Raw genomic sequence first — 18,743 nt, forward strand, 5'->3', positions numbered from 1 at the left:
TAGAAAACAGCTAGAAACCAATTACATTTTAGGTAAATATTTATCAATTTAAAAGAAATGTGTTGCTCTTATTAACCAGTCATACGATAGCTTTCAGTTGCTCCTTTTGAACAATGAGCTGAGTGATTGGTTCTTTTGACAACAAACACAGTTTTTCTTTTAGACAGTGTGGATAAATTAGTCCAACCTGTTATTCTCAACCTGTGCTGATCCAGAGGAAGACAAGCATATTCTTGGTTAGACGTTTATCATGATACTATACTAAAATCTGTGCAGATAGAAAAACCTGGAATGAGAAAGCTAATGCAAAAGTAATTGTGTGTTTTTATATTTAGACTGCACTGTAAAATTGTTTTAAAAAATAATAATTTGACTTAAAAAATACTTCATACATTATTGTGTTATTTACTAAGTCTGCATGTGAGTCATAGTAAAATGATTTGTGATAGTAAAGACTTGGTATATTAGGAAAATACAAGCCGTAAAGATTGAGTAAGCTGTAACTATCATAAAAACATTTAGTGACAGTTTTAACACCAGTTTTTATTTTTTTTAGGAAATGACAGAAGTGGATTTAGCAGGAAGGATAAATATAAGCCCTTCCTTTATAAGGCTTGTTTCACACTAGCAAATTACTCCGTTAAGCAAGTTCCGTCCTAAAATCAGCTGTCACCGGCAGTAACCAAATCCTATACGTCCGTTAGAAAATCCCATTATAGTCTATGGGATTTTTCTAATATCCGTTTTAATCCATTATAGACTGTTATTGATAACGGACGTTATTTTGTGACGGAAGATAATACGGAAGAAAATAGTTCATGAACTATTTTCTTCCGTACTATCTTCTGTCACAAAATAACGTCCGTTATCAATAACAGACTATAATGGATTAAAACGGATATTAGAAAAATCCCATAGACTATAATGGAATTTTCTAACGGACGTATAGGATTTGGTTACTGCCGTTGACAGCTGATTTTAGGACGGAACTAGCGACGGAACTTGCAAAACGGAGTAATTTGCTAGTGTGAAACGAGCCTGTCCTATTCCTACAGAATCAGTCCCCCACCACCACCACCACCACACACATCCAAGGCTCTGACCACATCTTTTGGTGGCTTCCGTTTCTACACAGTGCATTTTTCGGTAAAAATAACAATTTATCTTTATTCTGTAAGTCCATACGGTTAAAATGATACCCTACTTATATAGGTTGGATATTGTCATACCTTGGGAAAAAATCATAACTACATGCAGGAAAATTTTTATGTAAAAAATTCTCATCTTCTAACCACTATAACTTTTTTATTTTTCCGCGTACGGGCCGGTATGAGGACTCATTTTTTGCGCCGTGTTCTGAACGTGTTCGGACTTTTTGATCACTTTTTATTCATTTTTTCATGATATAAAAAGTGACCCAAAAATACGCTATTTTGGACTTTGGCATTTTTTTGTATGTACGCCATTGACCGAGCGATTTAATTAACAATATATTTTTATAGTTCAGACATTTCCACACGCGGCGATACCACATATGTTTATTTTTATTTACACAGTTTTTTTTTATGGGAAAAGGGGGGTGATTCAAACTTTTATTAGGGAAGGGGTTAAATGACCTTTGTTAACTTTTTTTTTCACTATTTTTTATTTTGATTTTAAAGTGTGTGAACCCATTAAAGTAGTGTATACAGTATATAAAGCGATTTGTGTACTTTAACCAGGATTGCAGGTTAACCTCTTAAGGACTCAGGGCGTACCTGTACGCCCTGAGCCCGGTGTTTAAAACGGGGTCACGCCGTGATCCCGCATCACACCGGGTCGGTCCCGGCTGTTATTCATAGCCGTGCGCTGTTAGCCCAGGGTCCCGGCTATGAATAGCAGCCGGGACCGACCCGGTGTGATGCGGGATCACGGCGTGACCTGTTTTAAACAACGGGACCGGGCTCAGGGCGTACAGGTACGCCCTGAGTCCTTAAGAGGTTAACCTGCAATCCTGATTAAAGTACACAAATCGCTTTATATACTGTATACACTACTCTAATGGGTTCACACACTTTAAAATAAAACTAAAAAATGGCAATACAATACAGGTATAAAAAGTGGCTGTATTTTTTTTTTAATCTAATTAAAGTCTATGGAAAATTGGCTGCACACAATGTATAAAAAAATGTTTCTTTAATTAATGTGTGCCATGTTGTCAGCTTTTCCATAGACTTTACTAGAAAACATTATTCATTTAAAAAAACTACAGCTTTTTATATCTATTTACAGTTGAGATTTTTTTTTCATTTTGCAATGAGGTGCAAACATTTCTTGTTTCTTTTAATACAGGTGCTGCACAAGAAAGCATTGGGGAGATTTATTAAAACTTGTGTAGAAAGAGAGAGGTGTAGTTGCCCATAGCAACCAGATTGCTTCTTTACTTTTTAAAAAGACCTCTGAAAAATGAAAGAAGCTATCTGATTGGCTGCTATGGCCAACTGCACCACTTTCCCTCTGCACAGGTTTCAACAGTTCAAAGAAAACCAGTAAGCTGAACAGGATTGGTGGGTAACTGCTTCAGAAAATCCACACTATTCTAATAAATGATTAAATGTTTTAGGTTTGTTAATGCATTTTATAGTGTAGTACCAAGAAACCCTTAAAAAAAAACCGTAAAATGCAACTGAATGTGAGAACACAGATTTACACAAAAAAAACTATTATGTTTAAAACCACTTTTTAGGGTAGAGTCACATGTGCTGTGTTTTTGCTGTGTATTTTGCTGCAGATTTTATGTAGATGATTTTGCTACCCATTGACTTCAATGAGTAAGAAAATATGCAACAAAATATGGCACATGTGACCCTACCACAGTGCTCTCTGTTGACCTCTGCTGTCCATTTTAGGAACTGTCCAGAGCAGGAGAAAATCCCCATAGCAAACATATGCTGCTCTGGACAGTTCCTAAAATGGACAGCAGAGGTCAGCAGAGACCACTGAGGTCATGAAATCAGAGGAAATGCATTTCTTTTTGGGATTTCTCTTTAGTATACAGCCCCTAAAAAGTACTGGAAGGATTAAGATTTTTTAATGGAAGTGATTTACAAATCTGTTTAACTTTCTGGCACCAGTTGATTTAAAAAAAAAAGTTTTCCATGGGAGTACCCCTTTAACCCCTTAAGGACGAAGCCCATTTGGGCCTAAAGGACTCAGACAATTTTATTTTTATGTTTTCCTTTTTTTACTCCTCGCCTTCAAAAAATCATAACTCTTTTATATTTTCATCCACAGACTAGTATGAGGGCTTGATTTTTGCGCGACCAGTTGTCCATTGTAATGACATCACTCACTTTACCATAAAATGTATGGCACAACAAAAAAAATAAATTTGTGTGGGGAAATGAAAAAGAAAACCGCAATTTTGCTAATTGTGGAAGGTTTCGTTTTCAGGCCCTACAATTTACAGTAAAAATGACATGTGTTCTTTATTCTTTGGGTTAAAATGATACCCATGAAAAGATACTTTTCTATTAATGTTGCGCTTAAAAAAAAATCGCAAACTGTTTAACAAAATTAGTAAGTTTAAAATCCCCCTATTTTGAAGACCTATAACTTTCTCATTTTTCCATATAAGCGGCGGTATGAGGGCTCATTTTTTGCGCCGTGATCTGTACTTTTTATTGATACCATGTTTGCTTTTATAAAACTTTTAATACTTTTTTAATACATTTTTTTTGGAATAAAATTTTATAAAACAAAAGCAGCTATTTTGGACTTTTTTTTTTTTTTACGTTCACGCCGTTCACCATACGGTATCAATAACATTTTATTTTAATAGGTTGGATATTTACGCACGTGGCGATACCAAATATGTATATAAAATATTTTTTTTTACACTTTTTGGGGGTGAAATAGGGAAAAATGGGACAATTTACGTTTTTATTGGGGGAGGGTTTTTTTCACATTTTTTTACTTTTATTTTTACACTTTAATAGTCCCCATAGGGGACTATTTATAGCAATCATTTGATTGCTAATACTGTTCAGTACTATTTATAGGACATAGCACTAATCAGCAATATCGGTCATCTTCTGCTCTGGTCTGCTCGATCTCAGACTAGAGCAGAAGATCCCAGGAGACGGCTGGAACAAGGTGAGGGAACCTATGGCTGCCATGCTGGATGATCGGATCGCCGTGGCAGCGCTGCGGGCGATCCGATCATCCATTCAAAGTACCGCGATGCTGCAGATGCCGTGATCTGTATTGATCACGGCATCTGAGGGGTTAATGGCGAATATCCGTGCGAACGCGGATGTCCGCCATTACGAGCGGGTCCCTGGCTGCTATTAGGTTATGCATAGGACGTAAATGTACGTCCTGGTGCGTTAAGTACCACCTCACCAGGACATACATTTACGTCCTTCGTCGTTAAGGGGTTAAAGTGATAAGTCCAGGTCCTGCCTCCAAACATTTGGCTGGCAGTGGAGTATGTAAGAGTGCCCTTATATTATGCCTAGAAGCCATTTTACATGTAATATTTGGTACTTAGACTAATTATAATAAGGCTACTGTACAGGGCATGCTTACAATAACACCAATGTACTGAGCAATTGGAATTGATAGAACCATATTACAGACAAAAACAAATAGATGTTGTATGTAGATTTATGGGTCTTTAAAATTTATTATAAGGTCACGTTTACACCATATCTTGGTCATTATTTGGTATTAATATTTGATAGGCTGGGTTCACATATCTGAATTCCACCCGCATCAGTCTTTTATGCAAGGAAAGGGGATACCCCTTTAACTGGCTACTAGACCAGTATGGCATTGCAGCTTTCACATTGGATGCCAAGAACAATCCCATTGAGAACACTGGGGTTTGTTCTGGCATCAATTTTCCCCTGGAGATTTACTATCACGCATTTATGTACTTTACTGCATATATTAGAATGGGACCTTAAAAAGTAAAAAAGATACTTACTTACCCCGGTGCCTGTTAAAGCTCCTTCTGACGTATACTGTGGTGGAGAGCAGTAGATGTCATTCATTTCAATGGCCCAAACCAAGTCATATATGGCGGAAACACTAAATGCAGTATGAACCTAGGCTATGTTCACATGACATCATTTCTGTGTGGAATTCCCCCAAAGAATTCTGGCAAAATTTTGAGCATATTGGCCCTGATTAACTATTATAAACCCGACCTGTTTAGTCGGGTTGTGGGCCATTCAACTGAGAAAACCTGAAAAGGGGGCGTGACCATTATGTTTAATGGGATTCCACAGTGGAGTCCCACTGAACTCAATGGAACTTTGAATTTCAGCAGAAATTTGTGTACTGAGCACAAAGAAATTGAATGGCAATTCTGCTCAGCAAACTTTGCTGAAGGGATTTTGTGCAAAATTGTGAATATTGCACTTCTGGATTCCCACTTTTTTGTTTTTCAAACCTAAACCTAAAGTACCCCTAAAACCGGCACATTCTCCAAACACTTTTGAGCGCAAAAAAAAAAGCTGCCATCAGATGTTAGTCGTATGTAAATAGGGAAGTGGGAAAACGTCAAACCCACAAAGTGTTTTTTTTTTCCCTTTTGCGTTTTTTCACTCTAAAAAACGCAGAATATGGCAGGGTTTTTCCGTTTTTGCATTTTCATTTTTTCCTCATCACTTTCTAAAAATCAGAACGCTTTCAATTTTGCACATAAAATTCCATTTGATGGCTTATTTTTTTTTGCGCCACCAATTCTATTTTGCAGTGACATTAGTCATTTTACCAAAAAATCCACGGTGAAACGGAAAAAAAAATAATTGTCAACAAAATTGAAGAAAAAATTTCATTTTGTAAATTTTGGGGGATTCTGTTTCTACGCAGTGCACTTTTCGGTAAAAATAACACCTTCTCTTTATTCTGTAGGTCCATACGGTTAAAATGATACCCTACTTATATAGGTTGGATATTGTCATACTTCGGAAAAAAATCATAACTACTTGCAGGAAAATTTATATGTTAAAAATTCTCATCTTCTAACCCCTGTAACTTTTTTATTTTTCCGCGTACGGGCCGGTATGAGGGCTCATTTTATTAATTTTTTCATGATATAAAAAGTGACCAATAAGACACTATTTTGGACTTTGGAACTTTTTTGCGCATACGCCATTGACCGTGCAGTTTATTTAATTATATATTTTTATAGTTCGGACATTTCCGCACGCAGCGATACCACATATGTCTATTTTTATTTTTACAGTTTTTTTTTATGGGAAAAGGGGGGTGATTCAAACTTTTATTAGGGAAGGGGTTAAATGACCTTTGTTAACTTTTTTTTCTCACTTTTTTTTGCAGTGCTATAGCTCCCATAGGGGGCTATATCACTACACACACTGATCATTTACCCTGATCCCTGCAAAGCCATAGCTTTGCATGGATCAGCGAGATAGGGGCTCGATTGCTCAAGCCTGTAGCTCAGGCTTGGAGCAATCAAACCCAGGGTCTCCGCTCGCGTCCTAGCTGATCGGGACATCACGATTTTATCGCGATGTCCCGATCAGCCCGACTGAGCTGCCAGGAAGCGTTTACTTTCATTTTGCCGCACGCTATTAGCCCAGTGTCCCGCCTATCGTTAGCAGCCGGGACTGACACGATGTGATGCGTACAGGTACGCCCTTCATCCTGAAGGAGTTAAAAGAAATCCTTAGCTCAGGACTTAGATCCAGTTTTTCAGCTACATCTTGGGAGGGCAGAACGAGGAGGCAGTTTTTATTGTGTCAGGTTGTCTTTACACACAGTAGGTTTTTATTGTTTTTTTGTAAAACTGTCAAACAATTTTTTTTTTAGCCAAACACAGAAGTGGGCTAAAGTATAAGTTTATATTTCCCATTCCTTATGAATCCACTTCTGGTTTTGGCTCAGTAACTGCAGTGATAGACTTACTCTATGTATTATTGATCAGTGATCTCTGACTATACCTCCTTTCTTTGTCTGCACTTGGCTTGTTCACAAGTGTATTTAATACCCAAGAATGTATTCACAATAGAGAATTCCTTTTGGAATGTCATTGCTTTGTGCCTCTGTTTAAACCAGTGTTTCCCAACCAAGGTGACTCCAGCTGTTGCAAAACTACAAAACTGTTGCAAAACTGCCCGGGCACACTGGGAGTTGTGGTTTTTCAAGAAACAGAGACGCTCTGGTTGGAAAACACTGGTTTAGACCTTAATTCAGTGTTTCCCAACCAGCATGCCTCCAGGTGTTGCAAAACTACAACTCCCAGCAAGCCCTGACAGCAGAAGGCTGTCCGGGCATGCTGGAAGTTGTAGTTTTGCAGCAGCTGGGGGCATGCTGGTTGAAAAACACTGCCCTAATTTCTCAACCAATAAAAGCTCTTGAAGGCAATCTAGCCATGCATTCCATAGTGTGACTAAGTTCTGTGTGTGTGTAATGTGTATATATCAGAGGTGTGGAAATTTTATTTAAAAAAACTACCGTATTTATCGGCGTATAACACGCACTTTTTAGGCAAAAATTTTTAGCCTAAAGTCTATGTGCGTGTTATACGCCGATACACCCCCAGGAAAGGCAGGGGGAGAGAGGCCGTCGCTGCCCGCTTCTCTCCCCTTGCCTTTCCTGGGGTCTAGAGCCCTGCTGCTCGCCCTTCTCTCCCCCTGGCTATCGGCGCCGCTGCCCGTTCTGTCCCCTGACTATCGGTGCCGGCGCCCCATTGCCGGCGCCGATAGCCAGGGGGAGAGAAGCGGCGCTGACAGCCAGGGGGAGAGAAGGGGCAGCGGCACCCATTGCCGGCGCCGCTGCCCCGTTGCCTCCCCCCATCCCCGGTGGCATAATTACCTGTTGCCGGCATCGGGTCCGCGCTGCTGCAGGCCTCCGGCGTGCGTCCCCTGCGTCGTTGCTATGCACGGCGCGGCGCACTGACGTCATGCACCGCGCCGTGCAGCACATAGCAACGACGCAGGGGAAGCACGCCGGAGGCCTACAGCAGCGCGGACCCGACCCCGGCAACAGGTAATTATGCCACCGGGGATGGGGGAGGCAACGGGGCAGCGGCGCCGGCAATGGGTGCCGCTGCCCCTTCTCTCCCCCTGGCTGTCGGCGCCGCTTCTCCCCCCCTGGCTATCCAGGGGGAGAGAAGGGCCGGCAGCAGGGCTCTAGACCCCAGGAAAGGCAGGGGGAGAGAAGCGGGCAGCGACGGCCTCTCTCCCCCTGCCTTTCCTGGAGGTGTATCGGGGTATACACGCGCACACACGCACACACGCACACTAATTTTACCATGGATATTTGGGTAAAAAACTTTTTTTACCCAAATATCCTTAGTAAAATGAGGGTGCGTGTTATAGGCCGGTGCGTGGTATACCCCGATAAATACGGTACTTGTCCACAGGACTAAAACAGAGCAAAATCTACTTGTCCCTCATGACGATCCACTTGTCCGGACCAATTTTTGCTTTTACTCTCTTATTTTTTCCTCCTTGCCCTATAACAGCCATAACTACCTACTATAATGATACCTTTAAATTTTTCAATAACATATTCTTCGAACAAAAAAAAAAATTATATATATATATATATATATATATATAATCGGTGAACAGAAATTGAAATAGTAAAAGATAATTTAGCAAATTTGGTGGTTTTCTTTTCTACGCCATTTACCTTGTGGTTGAGTTAATATGTTATTTTGATACTTTAGGCTGCCTAATTACAGCAATACCAGATTTGTATAGTTTCTGTCATGTTTTACTAATTTAAAAAAAATTCAGAACTTTTTCGAATTTTTTTATATTTAGAATTGTCATTTTTTTTATATCTGTTGCTTTTATTTATTATTTTTTTTCGCATGCAAGGCTGTATAAGGGCTCATTTTTTGCGCCATAATCTGTTTTTTGTATCGGTACCATTTTGGTATTGATCTGACTTTTAATCACTTTTTAACTTTTTTTCAGGGATATTATAAAAATTGCAATTCTGTGGTTTGGTATTTTTTTTTTTTTACATTTTTGTCATTTACCGTATGTGATACATAATGTTATATTTTAATTATTCGTACAATTATGCACGCAGTGATACTAAATGTGTTTATTTTTATTATGTTTACATGTTTTTATATAGGAAAAGATGGTGATTTGAACTTTTAACATGGAAGGGTTTAATGTGTGTCTTTTAAACTTTTATTAATACTTTTTTTTTGTTTTGTTTTACACTTTATTAGACTTTTAGGAGGAATAATTAGATTCCACATACAGATTAATAGAACTCTATTGAATTCCATTGATCTGTGTGCTTTGCGATCCATTGATAGAGCCTAGTCCAGCCAATCTCTATCAATGACAGAGCCACAGGACAGCAGGGAACAGAGATAAGCCCTCCGGCTACCTCTATAGTGGATCTTCCCCACGTGATCACTCTGCGGGGGGCGATCTACCCCACTAGCCCACCAGGGAGCATTCACATGTCCCTTTAGACGCCGCTGTAAACTTTGACAGTGGTTATCTAAAGGGTTAATAGCCAGCTGCGGTGATCGCCGCATGCTGGCTATTAGCAGTGGCTATTAGCGGTGGCCCCCAGCCGGGGGCTGCAGAGTATGGAGCGGGCACGAGTTAAGAACCCGCTCCATACAGACTGCTGTGCGCCGCCACGCTTGTCATGTCCAGCCCCTCTTGTCCAAAGCAAGGCTAAGGGCCGGAAAAATTCACCTGTCCGGAACTGCATGTTCCGGGTGTTGGGCGATAGGAATTTCATATCCCTGTATATATTTGTATATACAGTGAAATTTCCCTTAGTGGACACCTCCCAATAGGGGACATCTCCCAATAGCGGACAGTTTTTAATTCTCCGTCAGAGTCCCATAGGACTAAATGTATTTGAACCCTCCGAATAGGGGACATTATCAATAGTGGTGATGAACGCATCAAATAGGGGACAATAGGTGCCAAAACCCTCCCAATAGGGGACAACCAGGCTTATGTGCTGCCTTGTACACAGGGCTGCCATCAGCGGGGTACAGCCAATATCTCAGTAATTAGCCCAGGCTCCTAGGGGCCCTGTCCCCTGCTGACCCCCCCCCTGTAGCAGACCCAGCACACCCCTTTTGCCAAATCATCCCCTGTGCCAAATCTTTCCCACTTTGCCAAACCATCCCCTCATGCCAAATCGTTCCCCCATTCCCTCATCCCCTTGCAAAATCCCCCCCCCCCCCCCCCCCCCGCCGCCAAATCATTCCAAATCACTTAGTGAGGACAGTGACGGCCGTGAGCAGCAGCGGCTTTCAGAAGTGATGAGTGACGCTCCTCTGCTGAGGGCAGTGACAGTATGGAGCGTCACTCGTCACTGCCTGCTGTCCAGGTAAGAAGAACAGGGGGACGAGGGAATGATTTGGCATTGCGGGGGGAATGATTCGGCATTACTTTTCCTAATTAATTATATTGTTGAGATTTTTTTTAAAGCCTTATTAGAGTGCAAAATCATTTATTTATATTTAGCTTTTGATCGTGTTTTGTAGGTAATTACACTCTGGAGTGAGAACAGAACAGTATTCAGTCATTTAGAAAGATGTTTAACTCCTTAAGGACCACAGGTTTTTTCGTTTTTGCACTTTCATTTTTTCCTCCTCACCTTTTAAAAATCATAACCCTTTCAATTTTGCTCCTAAAAATCCTTATGATGGCTTATTTTTTGCGCCACCAATTCTACTTTGCAGTGACATCAGTCATTTTACCCAAAAATCTATGGCAAAACTGAAAAAAAAATCATTGTGTGACGAAATTTAACCCCTTCAGGACGGAGCCCATTTTGGCCTTAAGGACCGGAGCGTTTTTTGCACATCTGACCACTGTCACTTTAAACATTAATAACTCTGGAATGCTTTTAGTTATCATTCTGATTCCGAGATTGTTTTTTCGTGACATATTCTACTTTAACATAGTGGTAAATTTTTGTCGATACTTGCATCCTTTCTTGGTGAAAAATCCGTAAATTTGATGAAAAATTTGAAAATTTAGCATTTTTCTAACTTTGAAGCTTTCTGCTTGTAAGGAAAATGGATATTACGAATACATTTTTTTTTGGTTCACATATACAATATGTCTACTTTATATTTGCATCATAAAATTGATGAGTTTTTACTTTTGGAAGACACCAGAGGGCTTCAACGGTCAGCAGCAATTTTCCGATTTTTCACAAAATTTTCAAACTCAGTATTTTTCAGGGACCAGTTCAGGTTTGAAGTGGATTTGAAGGGTCTTCATATTAGAAATACCCCATAAATGACCCCATTATAAAAACTACACCCCCCAAAGTATTCAAAATGACATTCAGTCAGCGTTTTAACCCTTTAGGTGTTTCACACGAATAGCAGCAAAGTGAAGGAGAAAATTCACAATCTTCATTTTTTACACTTACATGTTCTTGTAGACCCAATTTTTGAATTTTTACAAGGGGTAAAAGGACAAAATTTTTACTTGTATTTGTAGCCCAATTTCTCTCGAGTAAGCACATACCTCATATGTCTATGTAAAGTGTTCGGCGGGCGCAGTAGAGGGCTCAGAAGCGAAGGAGCGACAAGGGGATTTTGGAGAGTACGTTTTTCTGAAATGGTTTTTGGGGGGCATGTTACCTTTAGGAAGCCCTTATGGTGCCAGAACAGCAAAAAAAAAACACATGGCATACCATTTTGGAAACTAGACCCCTCGGGGAATGTAACATGGGATAAAGTGAACCTTAATACCCCACAGGTGTTTCACGACTTTTGCAAATGTAAAAAAAAAATAAAAAATTTTTACCTAAAATGCTTGTTTTCCCCCAAAATTTTTATTTTTAAAAAGGGTAATAGCAGAAAATACCCCTAAAAATTTGAAGCCCAATTTCTCCCGATTCAGAAAACACCCCATATGGGGGTGAAAAGTGCTCTGCTGGCGCACTACAGGTCTCAGAAGAGAAGGAGTCACATTTGGCTTTTTGAACGCAAATTTTGCTCTGGGGGCATGCCGCATTTAGGAAGCCCCTATGGTGCCAGGATAGCAAAAAAAAAACACATGGCATACCATTTTGGAAACTAGACCCCTCGGGGAACGTAACAAGGGGTTAAGTGAACCTTTATACCCCACAGGTGTTTCACGACTTTTGCATATGTAAAAAATTTTATTTTTTTTTACCTAAAATGCTTGTTTTCCCAAACATTTTACATTTTTAAAAAGGGTAAAAGCAGAAAATACCCCCCAAAATTTGTAACACAATTTCTCCCGAGTACGGCGATACCCCATATGTGACCCTAAACTGTTGCCTTGAAATACGACAGGGCTCCAAAGTGAGAGCGCCATGCGCATTTGAGGCCTAAATTAGGGATTGCATAGGGGTGGACATAGGGGTATTCTACGCCAGTGATTCCCAAACAGGGTGCCTCCAGCTGTTGCAAAACTCCCAGCATGCCTGGACAGTCAACGGCTGTCCGACAATACTGGGAGTTGTTTTGCAACAGCTGGAGGCTCCGTTCTGGAAACAGTGGTGTACCAGACGTTTTTCATTTTTATTGGGGAGGGGAGGGGGCTCTGTAGGGGTATGTGTATATGTAGTGTTTTTTACTTTTTATTTTATTTTTTGTGTTAGTGTAGTGTTTTTAGGGTACAGTCGCACGGGCGGGGGGTTCACAGTAGTTTCTCGCTGGCAATTTGAGCTGCAGCAGAAAGTTTGCGGCAGCTCAAATTTGCAGCCAGATACTTACTGTAAGCCTCCGCCCATGTGAGTGTACCCTGTACGTTCACATTGGGGGGGGACATCCAGCTGTTGCATAACTACAACTCCCAGCATGCCCGTTGGCTGTCAGTGACTGCTGAGAGTTGCAGTTTTGCAACAACTGTAGGCACACTGGTTATGTATCACTGAGTTTGTGACCTAACTCAGTGTTTCACAACCAGTGTGCCTCCAGCTGTCCCAAAACTACAACTCCCAGCATGTACGGTGCATGGTGTACGGTGACTGCTGAGAGTTGTAGTTTGCAACAGCTGGAGGCACACCGGTCGTGAAACACTGAGTTAGGTAAAAAAAAAACTCTGAGTTTCACAACCAGTGTGCCTTCAGCTGTTGCAAAACTACAACTCTCAGCAGTCACCGACAGCCAACGGGCATGCTGGGAGTTGTAGTTATGCAACCAGCAGATGCACCACTACAACTCCCAGCATGCACTTTAGCTATTTGTGCAATCTGGGAGTTGTAGTTATACAACAGCTGAAGGTACACTTTTCCATAGAAAGAATGTGCCTCCAGCTGTTGCAAAACCATAAGTCCCAGCATGCCCATAAGGGAATGCTGGGAGTTGTGGTGGTCTGCCTCCTGCTGTGGCATAACTACAGCTCCCAGCATGCCCTTTTTGCATGCTGGGAGCTGTTGCTAAGCAACAGCAGGAGGCTGTCACTCACCTCCAACGATCCAGACGCTGCAGGTCAGTCCCGCCGCCGCAGCTGCTCCTGGGGCCCCGATCCCAACATTAACGCCGGGGATCGGGGTCCCCAGCACCGGGGGTCGTCTTCCCGCACCCGCTCACGTCCTCCAGAAGAGGGGCGGAGCGGGTGCGGGAGTGACAACCGCAGCAGGCGCCCTGATTGGTCGGCCGGTAATCCGGCCGACGAATCAGGGCGATCGTGAGGTGGCACCAGTGCCACCTCACCCCTGCAGGCTCTGGCTGTTCGGGGCCGTCAGAGACGGCCCCGAACAGCCAGTAATTCCGGGTCACCGGAGACCCGATTGACCCGGAATCGCCGCAGATCGCTGGACTGAATTGTCCAGCGATCTGCGGCGATCGCCGACATGGGGGGGCATAATGACCCCCCTGGGCGATATGCCGGGATGCCTGCTGAACGATTTCAGCAGGCATCCGGCTCCGGTCCCCAACCGGCTAGCGGTGGGGGCCGGAATTCCCACGGGCGTATGGATACGCCCTCGGTCCTTAAGGACTCGGGATTCAGGGCGTATCCATACGCCCTATGTCCTGAAGAGGTTAAGAAAAAATGCCATTTTGTAACTTTTGGGGGCTTCCGTTTCTACGCAGTACATTTTTCAGCAAAAATGCCACCTTATCTTTATTCTGTAGGTCCATATGATACCCTACTTATATAGGTTTGATTTTGTCGTACTTCTGGAAAAAATCATAACTACATGCACGGAAATGTATACTTTTAAAATTGTCATCTTCTGACCCCTATAACTTTTTAATTTTTCTGCGTATGGGGCGGTATGAGGGCTCATTTTTTGCGCCGTGATCTGAGGTTTTCAGCGATACCATTTTTGTATTGATGGGACTTTTTGATCACTTTTTATTCATTTTTTCATGATATAAAAAGCAACCAAAAGTACGTTATTTTGGACTTTGGAATTTTTTTTGCGCATACGCTATTGACCGTGCGGTTTAATTAAAGATATATTTTTATAGTTCAAACATTTAGGCATGCGGCGATACCACATATGTTTATATTTATTTTTATTTACATGGTGTTTTTTTTTTTATGGGAAAAGGGGGGTGATTTGAACTTTTATTAAAGGGGAATTCCAGGAAAAAACTTTTTTTTTATATATCAACTGGCTCCAGAAAGTTAAACAGATTTTTAAATTACTTGTATTAATTTTTTTAAATCCTTTCAGTACTTATGAGCTTCTGAAGTTAAGGTTGTTCTTTTCTGTCTAAGTGCTCTCTGATTACACGTGTCTTGGGAAACACCCAGTTTAGAAGAGGTTTGCTATGGGGATTTGCTTCTAAACTTGGCGTTTCCCGAGACACATGTCATCAGAGAGCACTTAGACAGAAAAGAACAACCTTAACTTCAGAAGCTCATAAGTACTGAAAGAATTAAGATTTTTTAATAGAAGTAATTTACAAATCTGTTTAACTTTCTGGAGCCAGTTGATATATATAAAAAAAAGTTTTTTCCTGGATAACCCCTTTAAGGAAAGGTTAAATCACATTCATTAACTTTTTTTTTACAATTTTTTTTGAAGTGTTATAGCTCCCATAGGGACCAGCACTGTTCACTGCAAAGCCATAGCTTTGCAATGATCAGCATTATCGGCGGTCGATTGCTAAAGCCTGCATCTCAGGCTTGGAGCAATCAATCACCGAGGGGACACGCCGGAGACAGGTAAGAGGACCTCCGCTCGTGTCCCAGCTGATCGGGACACCGCATTTTCACTGCGGTAGTCCCGATCAGCCCCGCTGAGCAGCCGGGAAGGTTTTACTTTCGCTTTAGACGCGGCGTTCAACTTTGAACGCTGCATCTAAAGGGTTAATAGCGCGCGGCACCAAGATTGCTGCCGCGCGCTATTAGCCCCGGGTCCCGGCATCAGATACATGCTGGGACCGGCCCAATATGACGTGGGGTCACCGTGTGACCCCGCGTTATATCGCAGGAGCCGGCCAAGGACATAAATATACGTCCTTGGTCGTTAAGGGGTTAAGCCTTTTTTCCCAATAAGGGACATCTCCCATTAGTGGACACTTTTTTATTCCCTGTGAGTGTCCGCTGTTGGGAGATTCTACTGTATATATATATACAGTGGGGATCAAAAGTTTAGGCACCCCAGGTAAAAATTTGTATTAATGTGCATAAAGAAGCCAAGGAAAGATGGAAAAATCTCCAAAATGCATCAAATTACAGATTAGACATTCTTATAGTAGGTCAACAAAAGTTAGATTTTATTTCCATCATTTACACTTTCAAAATAACAGAAAACAAAAAAATGGCATCTGCAAAAGTTTGGGCAGCCTGCAGAGTTAATATCTTGTACTGCCCCCTTTAGCAAGTATCACAGCTTGTAAACGCTTTATGTAGCCAGCCAAGAGTCTTTCAAGCTTGTTTTCAGAGTACTTAAAAAATAGGAGGTAGTAGGAATAGACTTATTATATTGGCGTGGAACATTGGTTTTAATTATGATTTTATTTTTTTATTTTAGATACACATTTATATGTACCTCACTGAATCACATCGGAACATATACAGGACAGGGGACTCCGTGGAAGAACACCAGAAAACAAGAAATTTCACAACAGAAAACTGAATTTTGTATCTTTTTTCTAGATGACTGTTTACAAAATTGCGGCCAGAGGATCCGCGTTTTCGTCTTCTTGGTTCCGGCTATAGTTATGGCCGGCACCTGAATGACGTTTCACATGCAGGAGATTGAGCCGCATGCGCAGTGGATCCCCCAGTATGTGCCGTAATGGTGAATGGAATGTGCAGGGCACTATTTGTTAGCGCAGGCGCACTCACGTCTCTTGCGAGTCAGATAGTTGCGGTCTGACTGGATGAGGGCGCGCAACCGAAGTAACAATGTTTACAAACATTGTTGAGTAGCGTGTGCCCCCAGCAGATCGCAACTACCGAACAGAGGTAAATGAATCGCATTACTATACTGGTGTCACGGAGCCCCCCCACTTGTATCCTCCCGTCACAGGCTTTGTTTTTAATGAAGGATCTTTATAAATGTATATATTGCTATCTGACAGTTGTCATTTTTACATGTCACCGTTCCCAACCAATGAAATGTAGGAGGTTGGCTTATACCTAATCACTATATTCACTGCACTTGTGTTTCCACCAATCATGTCATTTTGTTACCTATTTAAAATGGATTTTTGTACATGTTTGTCATGCTTGAAAAAGGCTTGTTAGTCGAAACGTCGCATTGTTTCTCTTTCTGCAATAAAGACCCTGTAGCTTGCACTTTACCTGGACCTTGTGTTGGGTGCTGTTTCCTTGTGGAGGAAGATTTATGTGGATCCAGTGTGGCACACTGGGGGTTACGCTGCACCACAGCTGAGCAGTCCTGTGCTGGAGTTTCCATAGTGACTACTATATATATACAGTTGCAAGAATAAGTAGGTGAAACCTTTGAAATTATATTGATTTCTGCACAAATTGGTCATAAAATGTTATCTGATCTTCATCTAAGTCACAACAATCGACAATCACAGTCTGCTTAACTCCTTAAAGGGGTACTCCGGTGGAAAACTTTTTTTTAATCAACTGGTGCCAGAAAGTTAAACAGATTTGTAAATTACTTCTATTAAAAACTCTTAATCCTTCCAGTACTTATTAGCTGTTGAATACTACAGAGGAAATTCTTTTCGGAACACAGTGCTCTCTGCTGACATATCTGTCCATTTTAGAAACTGTCCAGAACAGCATATGTTTTCTATGGGGATTTTCTCCTACTCTGGACAGTTCTTAAAATGGACAGAGGTGTCAGCAGAGAGCACTGTGGTCATGATGTCATCAGAGAGCTCTGTATTCCAAAAAGAAAATAATTTCCTCTGTAGTATTCAGCAGCTAATAAGTATTGGAAGGATTAAGAGTTTTTAATAGAAGTAATTTACAAATCTGTTTGACTTTCTGGCACCAGTTGATTAAAAAAAAGTTTTCCACCAGAGTACCCCTTTAAGAAGTTAAGCAGACTGTGATTGTCTATTGTTGTGACTTAGATGAAGATCAGATCACATTTTATGACCAATTTGTGCAGAAATCAATATAATTCCAAAGGTTTCACATACTTTTTCTTGCAACTGTATATATATATATATATATATATATATATATATATATATATATATATAAATACAGTGGGGATCAAAAGTTTGGGCACACCAGGTAAAAATTTGTATTAATGTGCATAAAGAAGTAATTTACAAATCTGTAAAAGATATATATAATTATACCAGCGCTTCCAAAATTACTGAACATATAGCTGCCAGGTATTATTTATGGCTCCCCGTATGCCATAACAAAGTGTCTAGTACTAAAAATAAATAGGATAAATACCAGCGCTAAAGGAGGAATAAATATTTATTGAAAAAAAATATATAATAATAATATATATATATATATATATATATATATATAGAAAACGAACGGCAACCGCACTCCCATATGTTGCAAAAAAAGTGGTCTTTATTCACACAAACGTGAAAATGGCGACGTTTCGGCTAGCTCACCTAGCCATTATAGAGCAATACAATGTGCAAACTGGTGAGTATATATGGCCGCGCAGGGCCAGTCAATTAATGACGTCATTATACAAACACATTCAACTCAGTACATCAAACTTAATAAATAATGATCAAAGTGCAATCAGTGTATCAATAGGGCCTCCCATATCGGGACGCTATAGTGTCCAATAATTAAAAACTGTATAAAAAACACTGTACATTATACAACATGTGCGTGTGTCCACGTGCAAGTGCGCATTCTTGATTGTCTGGGCGGGGGCACGGGCACTCACCGGATCGGTCCAGGAGACAGCATGTAAACAAAGGCCATGTGTTATGGCGACGAGACGCCGATCCTGTCGGCGTTCACTCTGGAGGCGGAGATGACGTCACTGCTAAAACATCCGCTGCTTGTTGCTAGGTTGCGTGTAAGCTTCTGCCTGCGCAGGCGCTTTGAAGCTATTGATTCCACCGCAGCCATCTTTGTATGGGGAAGCAGATCACGGCAATCTCCACCTGTTCTTCTAGCCCATAGGTCAAGACGGGGTTGCTGCGAATTTCGCTATCCACCCCGTTAACCTTTCCCTGTCCGCCTCTGGTCCCACCTTCAATGGCGGTTGCCCTAGGCAACAAGTGGCACAGAACAGGATCCAGGAGAAGTGAACATACTTCTTATAATAATATGGCACAAATGTAGAGTAGTATGTACTTGCAGCCGTCTATCCCCTTCCAGAGAAAAAACTTGTCTACATGTCTGTCGCTGTATTCGCTACCTGTGTTG

The 18,743-nt window shown here is 41.2% G+C and overlaps 1 long non-coding RNA gene across 1 annotated transcript in view; it reads left to right on the top strand.

The window, feature by feature from the left end:
* Positions 1 to 2,508: 2,508 nt before the first annotated feature.
* The window catches only part of LOC130355448 (uncharacterized), a 94,093-nt gene continuing 77,858 nt past the window's right edge, over positions 2,509 to 18,743 (top strand). The window contains exons 1-2 of the long non-coding RNA XR_008888527.1: positions 2,509 to 2,546; positions 15,931 to 16,040. This is a non-coding gene — a long non-coding RNA (uncharacterized LOC130355448). The remainder of the gene's footprint in view (positions 2,547 to 15,930; positions 16,041 to 18,743) is intronic.

This window comes from Hyla sarda, chromosome 2 (genome assembly GCF_029499605.1).
Source record: "Hyla sarda isolate aHylSar1 chromosome 2, aHylSar1.hap1, whole genome shotgun sequence".
NCBI lineage: Eukaryota > Metazoa > Chordata > Amphibia > Anura > Hylidae > Hyla > Hyla sarda.